Below are 14,519 nucleotides of genomic sequence, written 5' to 3'. Positions count from 1 at the left end.
GTCTGTCATCCCCATACCCACGATGTTACAATTTAGCAAAGTCGTACACATTTTCGTACAGAATCACACCTGGCTTACCTGCCATGTTTAACTGACACACTGTGATATAAATGACAAAGTGTTCAAAGTAGTGCTAAACAAAACTGACTCTCTCACTCTGACCCATGGCCAGGTGACAGCCACTTGTTGATATACAGGTACATTAGCAGCAGTAGGTTAGGGGGTGAGCTCGTTAGTAGGCACACCTGTCTCATCTGTCCAGGTATCTTCAACACAGCCGACACTTTGTTATCTGCCCGCTCGGCTTTGAACTTGGAAAGAATCTCTGATGAGACTGACATCAGCCTGTCCATGGTGGGAATACTTTCATAATGCCATATGTTGTTTCTTTGTTGTTTTATGCCACTTTCAGCAATATTCAGGTTATTAAAGTCTGGACCAGACCATCAAGCAAGTCCCTAACCTGACCACCCGATCCATTTGGTCACCACTTATGACCGGCATGGGTTGCTGGGCATCTGTCCTAAACCTGAATCCCCATGCATTAGGGGGCACGGGTGGCCCTGTCGTCTATGGCGCCGCGATTCGCTGTGTAGAGTTGCATCCCTTGGGCACGCCAGAAACCTATGATTGTGGGTTCGAAACCCGGTTCACCCCGATTATGTTTCTAGGTTTGTCAGCACAATACACGTGCTCGTGGGTTTCACCGAAGTGGTAAACATCTGAGACCTGCATCATTTCGGGCTTTCCTACCACATTAAGCTGACATGCCGCAATATAACTGGAATATTGTTAAAAGTAGCGTTAAACCCAACTCACTCACTCACTTACCCCATGCATTAATGCCATATAATAGCATCCCAACATATGGCATACACATGATATTCATTCTTTTGTAAATTAAATTAACACATTTGAAAGACAAATTAAAAGAATGAGTGAGTGAGTTGGGTTTAACGCCACTTTGAAAGTTATTTCAGTTACATCCCAGCATGTCAGCTTAATGTGGGAGGAAAGCGCACAGTGATGCCGGTCTTGGACATTTACCTCTTTGCTGAAACCCACGAACATGGGTGTGGTGCTGGCAACCTTAAAACATAATGTAAGCAAGCTAGGATTTGAACCCACGACCATGTTCGGGCATTATGAGTTTAAGTAGATTAGATTGATGACTTAAATTTATGCTCCAGTGATAGTATTTTCAAATTTCAATTTATTTTGTCATTCAGACATATATTCTAGTTTATTCCAGAGTTGTTGACCCAATGATAAGAGATAATGCTTTATGCCATATAAAAAAAATGATTTGAAAGTAGAAGCAGCTTTTGTAGTGGGATCTTTTTAAATGTTAATATAACTGTAATAATCAGGAAGAATTGAGAGTTCTTTAACTTCTTTTGAGTGGTATATATGTTATATTTTAACTGTTTTGCTGAAAGGAAGTGGGTCAATGTTCATCACATATTCTTCTCTGGACTTGATCATTAACAATTAACAATGCATAACATGAAATATGGATGACATGTCGGTGGAACTTGATACCCCATTGTTGTGAGGCTCGACTGAAATTTGATGACAAGATCAATTAGGATCATGCAAATACTCCCTCCATCAACGATTGTCATGAAATAGTGAAAAATGACAATCATATCACAGGTGTAACTGACATACAATTAATATGGATAAGCTTTGAAATTTATTTTGGATATGAGATTAAAATTAAAAGATTCACAGTGTTAGGCAACTGGATATTTACTGTACTAGTCATAAGTGCAAGTGACCACCCTAGAGGACTAGCCCTCTAAATATGTCTTGAGCCTTATTGCTACAAACACACTTGAGCCGCACCTTTGCTTAAAGATACTTCAAGAACATTTTCTTAAAATATCTTTTTGTGATGGAAAGAATAATTATTGTTAGAAGGACTTGTGGTAAGTGATAAAACATGCCTCCAATGAATGGTTGGTTGGTTTGTTGTTTAACGCCGTACTCAACAATATTCCAGCTATATGACGGCGGTCTGTAAATAATCGAGGCTGGACCAGACAATCCTGTGATTAATATCATGAGCATCGATCCACCCAATTGGTGCTGACCACCCGATACCATTAGTCACCTTTTACGACAAGCATAGTCGCCTTTTACGGCAAGCATGGGTTGCTGAAGACCTATTCTACCCCGGATCTTCACGGGCATGCTCCCTAATGAGTTGTAACTGGCCCTAGGCTGACAGAATCACATAGGGTTATAGTAGGATTAGGGATAGCATCATTGTCACAGGCTGCAGGAATATGTACCCGCCTCTTTTCTTGAGGGGGCACAGGTGGCCCAGTAGTCAAAGACACAACAATTCACTGTTCAGCTTTAAGCATGTGAAGCATGTCACTAACCTATGCACATGCTGGTGGGTTTCTCCAAAGTGGTAAACAACATGAACCACTTCAGCCTTTTGTTCCACTTCAAGGTGACCCTGTGATATAACTGAAATATCACTCACTCACTCTCACTCACTCACTCACTCACTCACTCACTCACTCACTCTCTCTCACGTCTCTCTCACGTCTCACTCACTCACTCAATCACTCAAGTTTTTCTTTCTTGAATTAACAGATTTTAAACAATAAACAAACTGCTTTTGCAAATGATTGATTGATTTTGAATTATCTCATGTGAAGCCATTACACAGAGGGGCAACTGCACATGATTCGACCTTGAATTATAAATGCAGGAAAAGAAAACATTAATTCAGGCTGTTATTCAATATTTTGTCAAATGACGATGAAAGCATGTCTTTAACCAGACAATAGCATGCTGCTGTGATTGACATTATAAACTGTAATGCAACAGTCTGTATCGACATGGAAGATAACACTTAGATATCTCACACCATGCTATAACTCCCTATTTTACAGTGACTGGAGCAGATGCAGACAAAAGTATGTTGTTACTGCAAATACGTTCAGTGCTGTGACAGATAATTATGTGGTCAATCATAAATTGAGTTCTTTAAAACAGATTAGAATTGTATAATTAATTTCATTTGAGATAATCAATTAATACTTACTGTGACTTGCTAGTTCCAAAAATAGCTTGTTTGGTAAAATTATGAAGGACTGTGGATAGATAATGTTGTCTGTTGAGGAACCTCAGGACAGTGATTGGGTGAAGGGGTGATTGGGGTTTTAGCTCTGTTGCAGGTATTTCTGGTTTGACTGTAACTGTCGGTGCCAACAGAAATGTCACAGCTTTGTATGGCTTGGCTATAACTGTCGGTGCCTACATAAATATCACAGCTTTGTATGGCTTGGCTATAACTGTCGGTGCCAACAGAAATGTCACAGCTTTGTATGGCTTGGCTGTAACTGTTGGTGCCTACAATGATGTTACAGCTTTGTATGACTTGGTTGTAACTGTTGGTACCTACAGAAATGTCACAGCTTTGTATGACTTGTTTGTAACTGATGGTACCTACAGAAATGTCACAGCTTTGTATGACTTGTTTGTAACTGATGGTACCTACAGAAATGTCACAGCTTTGTATGACTTGGTTGTAACTGTTGGTACCTACAGAAATGTCACAGCTTTGTATGACTTGTTTGTAACTGATGGTACCTACAGAAATGTTACAGCTGTAATTGTTGGTGCCTATAAGAATATTACAGCTTTGTATGACTTGGTTGTAACTGATGGTGCGTACATAAATGTCACAGCTTTGTATGGCTTGGCTGTAACTGTTAGTTCCACCTGTCAGGACAGGTGGTGGCTTCACTGGACTGGAATCAAGAAGGAATTGCATACACACGATATCCAACACTGTTTGCATGGGGACCATGTGCATTGTTCATATGATTTATGTTGGTTTTAAATATCTAAAATGGTTCAAATATCCCAAAACTGTATGCTCCTGACATATTTAAACAAGGGATCCATGGAGTCCAAGAATAGGAAATTAGATTTTGTTTTTAATATTCTCCATCATGTTTTCATAAGTTGATGTATGAAAGGATTTTATTGGATGACATTTGAGATCATGTTTTGTGTAGCTTTGACTTGACAAAGACTCTAATCTACATTGCAAATTGAATGTAACATGTGGTTGGCGCATCGCATCCTTGTTATGGGGAGAAGAACAAGCTTGCAGCAGTGGTCATTGTAGGTTACACACAACCAAATGTTTTCCCATAGACTTCTATAGTAACGTTATGATTTTTTTTTAAATAACTAAGCATTCAACAGCTATTACCTGTATGTGTGTGCACAGTTTGGCCTTAGAGCAGCAATAAAAAAAATAAAAATGACTAGCTTAGTCAGCTCCTTTTCCGAGTACCGGAAGCTAAACACACCACCCCCAGTTTCGCACCAAATGTCACCTACTTGAAAATAGCTGTGGTCACATTCAGCATAAGTCATCATGTTGAAAAAGACAGTACTAAATATAGAAAAATATGGTCAGTTTTAATAACTGGATGGATGTACATTTGAAAGACATACAAATCTTACAGAATATCCTCCAATCACAGCCTGCAGATATCTCTCGATCTACACTGAAGGCTCCCTACGAAAACCGCACTGTCCAAACTGGTTCTGATTTGGTGTAGTAGAACCTGTAGGGACCGCTATTGAAAGAAGGACAGGCAGCTGGGAAAATAACATATGCTGCACAACTGTTGATAAGGATTTTCCTATTATTCCAAAATACACTGAATATTTATGTATGGTTTGTTATTTGTTTGTTGTTTAACACCGCACTCAGCAATATTCCAGCTATATTATGGCGGTCTGTAAATAATCACGACTACATGAGCAGCGATCTACGCAATTGGGATGCAATGACATGCATCAACCAGTCAGCGAGCCTGACCACCCGATCCCGTTAGTCGCCTCTTATGGCAAGCATGGGCTACTAAAGACCTGTTCTACCCCTGATCGTCACAGGTACTTATCATCTTCCCGAGGCAAGAGAGTTAACTGACTTTAAAAGTCCAGTTTCCACCCTTGCCGAATTACTGGGCTCGATCGTAGCGCCACCAGTGGCTATTACCAGTTATGTAGCCTTCTAAGCCTCTCTTATGGACCAATCAGATTCCACCTCTCGTATCACTTGCGTTTGCTTCACACAAAATGGTGGGACCCAGTCAGGACGATCGGATCGATAATCAAGATCTATATTGTGATAAAAGGGGTCACGTGCATCAGATCACGTGAGCACCTTGATTAAAAAACATGAAACAATTTGGAAAATATCTGCTGACAAAGAGTTGGCGGTGCACATGCTTTTCAAATCCTGCAATCGACCGAAATCTGGACGACAGTTTACGAATCGGATTTCGATTTCGGTGCACGATTTTGATTGGATTATGCATAGACTCGTTAGCCCAGCCAAAATGTAACTCCATAATACCAGCCTAGTTCGGCAAGGGTGGAAACTGGACTTTTACAGTCAAGTTACTCTCTTGCCTCGGGAAGATGGGTATTTATATATGTATGCATAGTTTTGTAAATAGAATGAAAAACAGCAACAAAACAACTTCTCTTTTGGAGCCTCACAAACACACCTAATCTAAACCAAGACTCTGTAATATATATATTTGATTAAACCCAAACCAATCTAGATTATGATAAAGCAAATCTAGACAGAAACAGACTCTGTGTTAGTCTGCATCACATTTAAATTGTGAAGACACTATGTGAAATACAGAATACAGAATGTGTCAATGATGTAAAAGGCATGGTTGGGTAGCCCAGTGGTTAAAGTGTTTGCTAGTCACACTAAAGGCCCAAGTTTGATTCCCATATGAGTAAGATGTTTTAAGCTCTTTTCTGGTGGAATATTGATAAAAGCAGTGTAAAAAGTCTTACTCACTCACTGAATTATGAAATGCCAACTTATCAACTTTTAAAATCAAAATTGTTTGATAAAATACCAGCCCAAACCAGGGAAAATGCTAGTTTATAAACAGGCGATTTGTTTTAGGAATAACCCACATGTGCATTTCAAGTTAGAATTTCTCCCTAGCAACCTTGTTGGTCGTACGAGCATACTTAATGGATCGGGCGGTGTGACTTTGTTGATTGCGTGTCATCATACCGCGACAGCACAGGACGCTGCTCATAATATCAGTCACATGAGTGTCTGGTGCAGACTGGATTATTACAGGCAGGCTTCATGCAGCTGGAATATTGCTGAGTGTTACATTAAGCAAGTAGCACACAATTTTAGAATCGCCTGAATGAGTTTTCCGCTATTTATGCAACATATCGCATGTGTATTGAGTCGTAACATGCTGTATAACATTTTGTTTAACACTAGAGCATTGCTAGAGGCAGTGATGAGTTGAAGAGGCTGTATAAAGTTGAGGGGCACCTGTCTATAGTGAGATGCCCATAAATCTGATGTTTCTAGTGCTACTAGACAAGGGAAGATGAAACTTATTGTAAACACAAGGAGGAAGAGGGTTGTTGGCGGGTGTGATCCTTGAATGTAGGATGTGTTGCTGCCTCCTTGATGAGGACAGTCTGGGATGCAGTAACTGTTTATCGCTAATTGTCTTAACATTACTGTTTCATGCTGATTACAGTTAGAGTGGAGGTACTTGTTATACATCTACTGCAGGACGACCAAAACTCTTGTCAAGTCTTCTGTTTTTCATCAGTACTCCAGCTATATGACGGCTGTCTGTAAATAATCACTTTGTGTTTTGCCGGTTCACATATATGACTTTGGAAGATATAAATCTATAAACATGACTAAATGGCTAGATGTTCATAAAGGTCCAGCCCTCCCTACTAAAGGAGTAAAAGGGTTCAGCGTTCCATGGAGCAAAAGGGCTTAGCGTTCCATGGAGCAATAGTGCCCAGCATTCCATGGCACAATAGTGTCCAGCATTCCATGGTGCAATAGTGTCCAGCATTCCATGGTGCAATAGTGCCCAGCATTCCATGGCGCAGTAGTGATAAGCATTCCATGGTGCAATAGTGCCAAGCATTCCATGGTGCAATAGTGCCCAGCATTCCATGGTGCAATAGTGCCCAGCATTCCATGGCGCAATAGTGATAAGCATTCCATGGTGCAATAGTGCCCAGCATTCCATGGTGCAATAGTGCCCAGCATTCCATTGTGCAATAGTGCCCAGCATTCCATGGCACAATAGTGCCCAGCATTCCATGGTGCAGTAGTGTCCAGCATTCCATGGTGCAATAGTGCCCAGCATTCCATGGCACATGAGTGCCCAGCATTCCATGGCGCAACAGTGCCCAGCATTCCATGGCACAATAGTGTCCAGCATTCCATGGTGCAATAGTGCCCAGCATTCCATGGAGCAATAGTGCCCAGCATTCCATGGCGCAATAGTGCCCAGCATTCCATGGCGCAACAGTGCCCAGCATTCCATGGTGCAATAGTGCCCAGCATTCCATGGTGCAATAGTGCCCAGCATTCCATGGAGTGATAGTGCCCAGCATTCCATTGAGCAATAGTGCCCAGCATTCCATGGAGCAATAGTGCCCAGCATTCCATTGTGCAATAGGGCCCAGCGTTCCATTGTGCAATAGGGGCCAGCGTTCCATGGCGCAATAGGGCCCAGCGTTCCATGGAGTGATAGTGCCCAGCATTCCATGGAGCAATAGTGCCCAGCGTTCCATGGCACAATAGTGCCCAGCATTCCATGGTGCAATAGTGCCCAGCATTCCATGGCACAATAGTGCCCAGCGTTCCATGGCGAAATAGGGCCCAGCGTTCCATGGAGTGATAGTGCCCAGCATTCCATGGAGCAATAGTGCCCAGCGTTCCATGGCACAATAGTGCCCAGCATTCCATGGAGCAATAGTGCCCAGCCTTCCATGGTGCAATAGTGCCCAGCGTTCCATGGAGCAATAATGCCCAGCATTCCATGGAGCAATAGTGCCCAGCATTTATTCCATTGAAGAAATGGGCCTGGCGTTTTGAGAGTCTGTATTTCATTAAGTTTAATACCTGAATGCTTGTTCTTTCCAAAAAACATACTGGTGTTTTGAAACTCAAAAAATCATTATGTCCTAATACATTTTGGTCATAGAAAGGAAAGGGATTATGTCATAGGGCACAGATCACTTTGTGCACAGGGTCAAATGGTTTATCATAATTCTCCTTTAATCTAGCTGGCCAGGCATCATCTCTTTTTACTCATATGAAGTCATCAGTGTATTATTGTTCTTTCTGATCATTGTTTTAATCTATGAATGTCATGGCTTGTTATATTATAGGACACGTCTTAACATGAAGAAAAACAACTGCATGACAGCTGGCAGACATTGTAATGTTATATGTGATGTCCCTAGCTTGTCATGCCACAGTTGTCTCCGTCTGGACTTTGAAACACCATGCTGTGGGGTCTGCTGGCGGGCATGACATGCTTTATATTGTAGCACGAAAACAATTTCACAGAAAATAAGTCTTCGTAGCTGGCCTGTATAATACAGTGAAATGAGGTGAAATGGTGTCACAGATGCTCTATCCACTACACCACAGAGACAGCCTGCATGATATCATAATTTCATAATTTTTTGTGTGACTTTACTAGCTTGTCATTTCAAGACTTTGAGATGTGATATTAAGTCTACAAATGGGTATACAGTAATTTGTATTGTAGCAAACAAATGTTGAAAATAAAAGTATATCTTTCAAACTTATGACCTCATAATGATAAAATTGTGTCACTAGTGAGGTGACCCATGAAGATCCAGGTTAGAATAGGTTTTCAGCATTCCCAGTTTGCCATTAAAGGCGACTATGCTTGTCGTAAGAGGCGACTAACGGGATTGAGTGGTCCTGCTCGTTGTGTCCCAAATGCATGGATTGATGCTCATGATAGTGATCACTGGATTGTCTGGTCCAGACTTGATTATTTACAGACTGCTGTCATATAGCTGGAATATTGCTGAGTGTGATGTTAAACAACAAACAAACACTAGCGAGGTGTTTAGGAGTTTCTGAACTGAATCCTTCTAGTTTGTTTGTTTGTTGTTTAAAGCCACATGTCGGCATATAAATAATGGAATCTGGACCAGACAATCCAATGATTGATATTGTGAGCAACAATCCCCATTATCATGTACGATGACATGATATCAACCATTTCTCCAAGTTTGACCACCTGATCCAAGTGGTCACCCTTAAGAGCAGCATTGGTCGCTGGTGACCTATTCTAACCCAGAATCCCCACAGGGTGAGGTGTACAAGATCATCAAGTCTGTAATGTCGTGATTCCCTACTGGTGACATATGCAACTCATCGTATTCCCTACTGGTGATACATGCAACTTATCGTATTCCCTACTGGTGACACATGCAACTCATCATATTCCCTACTTGTGACACATGCAACTCATCGTATTCATGACTAGTTCATAAACATGTATGCATACATATTTAATGTAGACTACCAGCATTTACTCATGTGAGTATCCAATTACCACGTAAAATACAAAGATATTAATCATACAAACAGGAGCAGCGTGTCCATCAATATCTCCAACATGGCATTGTTACTGTGTATAATCTCAGTGTATGATCGTGCTTACTTTTACCTGGTGGGGAGCAGGCAGCCAGTCAAGCTGTTGGTTGTACAGTGAGACAGGGTTACCTGAGACAGAGTGTAGTAAATTACCCACGGAATACGTTGTACTACAGGCGGAGCTTGACAGTGTGTAACATCTGGTCGGATGGAGTACATGATCACACTGTGAGCTCTCCCTGCCCTGGAGGACGACACTTTGACCTGTTGTCGGTGGTTTGTCTGTACCGGAGATGTTGAACTCGGAACACTTACAGTTGGGCTTTCTTTTCATGTCTGTGTGAATGCCCTAGAATTTGGTGCTGTTATGTTGTAACACTGTTACGGATTCATTGTGCTGCGGGTTGATCTCCATCTTCACAGTGGATGCTGAACAAAGGCAGGAGCCAGGTTGTGTGTATATGGAATTGGCAGTGTGGAATAGTGCATGTATTGAGGTAATGTGGCTGAAGAAATCATATAAGATCAAATTAGAATTTTTCAAAAGAAAAATGTTTATTGATTATATACTTTATAGATTATGATGGGAGTTTTTAATAGTTTTATGCCAATATTTCAGTATGAATTGATCCATAACCTCTGTGTACCACATTGTTCTAAATGGGTCATTGCTATGAACTGATCATGTGACAAACATCAGGAGAGGAAATCGAATAGAACATACTATATGTAACATTTGTATAATTGTGTTCAGCATAACAAGACCTGGGTACCGTTCCACAAAGCGGTCATAGCGCTACGACTGCCTTAAGTCTATGTTAAGGTATGGGAGTTTCGATTGTTTTAGCACTACCATCGCTTTAGGGAACAGGGCCCTGGGTGTGTCAGCTCAGATAGGACAGGTAGACCAATCGTAGCACTACAAAAGTCATAAGTTTATGTTAAAGTATGAGAGTTATAATTGTCTTCGTGTTGTGATTGCTTTGTGGAACATGGCCCAGTCATTTAAGACGCTGCAATTCATTGTGCAGAGTTGCCTCCCATTTATGTGACAGGATCCCATCATTGTAGGTTCAAATCCTAGTTTCTCCCAGATTAGGATCTTTAGTTTGTTTGAATCATACCCGTGCTCGTGGGTTTCACTGTAGTGACCTGTTTCACGTAGGGTGGGATATATATTTCAAGCCACATGCAATTTGTAGTTGGTTACATTTTTTCTAAGCCCCTCTATCAGTTGAGGGGCGGTCGGGTAGCCTTGTAGATAAGCGTTCACTCATCACGCTGAAAACCCGGGTTCAATTCCAAACATAGGTACAATGTGTGAAGCCCATTTCTGGTGTCCCCCACCGTGATATTGCTGGAATATTGCAAAAAGCGGCGTAAAACCATACTCACTCACTCACTCAATATCAGTTGATTGTACATTGTATAAAATCTCTCCAAACTTGTGATATGGTGATGGTCTGATGACAGATAATACCCAGTGATTGATACATTGCACTATGCCGACATGTTGAATGTTGGTGTTATATTCAACATTTATTCCAACATTAAACATTCACTAAGTCTCTGCATTTCCCATAAATCATCACAAGTAATCTGTTTTCATGCATCATAAACAGTTTTCTTTGTGTTTTGATGATGAATGATGATTTATAGTAAACAAGATAGAAAAATATCCAAATATCATCCCATCTGGCACCATTAACCTATTTCCACAACATACAAATTTATTTATCTAAATAGTGAACCTCACAGTCATGTTGTAATAAATTACATGTCAAATTTGATTGATCTGAAATGAACATGATTGGATACAGCAACTGATGGCGATCTCACAATGTTGACATCATTTAAGAATTGACCTTCACTTTGTGTGAGTTCATTGGATTATGAACCTTCATAGAGTGAGGGCCAAACTGTATGAAAGTCGGAGCTTGCAACGACGTTCATACAATGTTTGGCCCTCACTCTATGAAGGTTCATAATCCAATGAACTCACACAAAGTGAAAGTCAATTCTTATAATTTTTTATCACAATTTCTTACCTCAAAGGATGTAGGCCAAGATCTAAACACAATTTTATTTAGTACGTGTGACTTCATGTTTACACTGACAGCCAAACAACAACCAGCTATATCGCGGAATAAAATAGTTCCCCAAAAAGAGAGCTGACATGAGCGAATGGATGCAGAACTTGCTCTTCAGAAACATCTTACGCAACACATGTGTTCATATAATATCCCCATTAGATGAGAAAGGTCTGTAATGAACTACCTCAGTAACTCAGTCACAATGACAGCGCGTCGTAATACATTTACATCAGATACAAGACGTCAAAATGGCCGACATGTTAAACGTGACGGGAGGATTTCCGAAGTTGTTAATGAACCTGTGGCAGTTACATGTGTTAGTCATCATTGATCAACTGACCGATTATTAAAAGGTGATTAAAGATGTGTCAAACCGACACCAAGGTAAATTTGTAGATTGCTGGAGACGGTCACTGTCAGCCTAGACACAGATCGAGTCGATACTGACGATAGTTTGGATGTGCATTTTTTCGTTTGTTCATTAGGATGGGCCGTAGCGAGGAAATTTGTGAACAATCATGCAGTCAAGCTCTCTTACGTTTCTCAATGTATACTGAATTGCTGAGACCAAGATTAAAGGTTCTAAATGATCCGAAATAATGCTTATGTATGTTTTCGTGCTAGGGAATTCCCAGGGGTTTCCCCAGGAATGTGGAAGTAGTCCGTCAGTGTTTACGTCATTTCAAGAACACAGTCTCGTGAAAAACGTATGAACGTCAAATTGTGTCGTTCATACACTTATGAACGTCAATTTCGCGGTCATGTGACAGACCTCTCGTCCAATGCAAAACCCGTATACCGTGTAAACGTTAAATTAAAAAATTATTAACATATAACCCCCAAATAATGTCATGTATGAGGTTATGTAAAAATAATTCTATAAAGGAAGCCTCAAGATTTAAAATACAATCTAGTCTTTAGAGGTGAGGTCAAATGCAGTTTACCGTCCAAGATTATTGCACTTATATAGTGTATGTTATATAGTTTAACATGAATACCCCACTCAGACACAGTATACTGACTCCGAGCCGACCAGTCCTTGTTTTACCCCTTAATGCCATGCACCAGGCAGAGTAACAACAAGTACCACCTTTTAACAGGGTTTTTTGGTATGACGAGACCAGGGATCGAATCCTGGACCTTCCACTCCCCGGGCGGACCCTATACCACTAGGCCACGTAGGCGGTCTCAAGTCTCTAGAGGGGTGGTCGGGTAGCCTAGTGGTTAAAGCGTTAGCTCGTCACACCGAAGACCCGGGTTCGATTCCCGACATGGGTACAATGTGTGAAGCCCATTTCTGGTGTCCCCCGCTGTGATACTGCTGGAATATTGCTAAAAGCGGCGTAAAACAATACTCACTCACTCAAGTCTCTAAAGCTGCAAAGGGGATGAGGAGAAGATAAGAATGAGATGGAGAATTGTTTATGAAATATATGTTCTGGGGTATTTAAGAGAGACTCGGTATCCACTATTACACCACTGTGTCCATGTGAGCCTAAGTCAGACCACAGGCTAACAAATACTAGATGTTTACATACACAGTATATTCTGTGTGTTGAAGCATGTATATAGGTGTAATCTCATATGTTGGTATGCAACAATATTTTTAATTCTGTGTGTACGAAGCAGTTACTTGTGTTGAACCTGCTGCAGTGCAGATTATGAAATACATGTACCTGGTGCACAGTGTCACAGAGCGCTACATTGGCTGTGGGAGATTATTATTGCATCTTAGACCGTGCTTCACCGGGTGTGTATATTTGAATACATGTGTCGTGTTAATTAGGTACTGTCTCTTGTTGCAAGGAGCCTTGCCCTGGATGCACATCACGTGCATACTGTGCATGTTCGGTGCAGGTCGACCTGGCAGTGATAGGCAGGTGCGTGTGTGAGGGGAATATGAGAGGATGTGATGTGAATATAGATAACTACATCTGAATCAGCCTGGCCTGACATTTACTAGAAGAATTAGAAACAGGTAATTTGTTAGCTGTCTTCAATAGACTTTGAAATTGGGACCATTGTCACAATATGGTCACAGTCTCTACCGTTATTTGTTTGTTTATGTTTTGTGTTTATGAGAATATGATCCTGATTGTCAGTGAGTCAATATCAAGGAGAAGAATATCATGTATTCTCACATGTTTAATATCCTGCAGATGTATCAACAACATCTAGTTCAGCAGTGTATTCCATATACACAGATAAGTCCTTGTTAGCTCGTTTATAGTTTGTGTGTTCATATATTAGACTTACATTTAGTCTCTGAAAATATTTTGTTGTTATATTGTCTTTTAATATAAAATATGAAGACACTTAAACTAGACTTGCCAAGGTATGGATGACAAGCTTCAGATACTTGGATGTTTTTGTGTCAGGGTCTGTTTGTATGAGAGGCTGTTCCTTTATTGTGTTGTGCTATATAATAACTTGGTTTGCATTAACTTCTTAAGGCCGGACAATCCCCGATGCATCATACCTAAAGACATTGATAGATGGAACTTGTTGTTACCCTGCCTGGCACTCAGTGAGTGAGTGAGCACAGTTTTACGCCGCTTTTAGTAATATTCCAGTAATATCATGGCGGGGGACACCAGAAATGGGCTTCACACATTGTACCCATGTCGGGAATCGAACCCGGGTCTTTGGCGTGACGAGCGAACGCTTTAACCACTAGGCTACCCGACCGCCCCGCCTGGCACTCAGCATTAAGGGGCTGAAACAAGTATTGGAGTCAGTATGCTGTGTCTGAGTGGGGTATTCATGTTAAACTGTGGCATGGTATCACAGTGGGCTAGCACTGTAAAATCAGCATTAATCAGACTAGTACAAGCAGCCACTCACACACACACGTGCATGCACATTGCTATATAAGTGCAATAATTTTGAACGCAAGGTTAAACCCCATTTCATTCAGCTTGCCTTGGCCAGACAAG

General features: G+C 41.0%; 1 protein-coding gene across 3 annotated transcripts in view; it reads left to right on the top strand.

Moving 5' to 3' along the window:
* The window catches only part of LOC139450641 (rho GTPase-activating protein 7-like), a 252,331-nt gene that overhangs the window by 29,201 nt on the left and 208,611 nt on the right, over positions 1-14,519 (top strand). The window contains exon 1 of one of the 3 annotated variants that reach the window (XM_071232432.1): positions 9,704-9,987. The exons of the other annotated variants lie outside the window; for them this stretch is intronic. The gene's annotated coding sequence lies outside the window, so the exon portion shown is untranslated. Of the gene's footprint in view, positions 1-9,703; positions 9,988-14,519 lie in introns of those variants that run through there. 3 annotated transcript variants of the gene reach the window in all.

This window comes from Haliotis cracherodii, unplaced genomic scaffold (assembly GCF_022045235.1).
Source record: "Haliotis cracherodii isolate W230 unplaced genomic scaffold, xgHalCrac1.p SCAF_8, whole genome shotgun sequence".
NCBI classification, from domain to species: Eukaryota; Metazoa; Mollusca; class Gastropoda; order Lepetellida; family Haliotidae; genus Haliotis; species Haliotis cracherodii.
The sequence above is the reverse complement of the archived record's forward strand: the minus strand, read 5'-3'. Positions and strand labels throughout refer to the sequence as shown.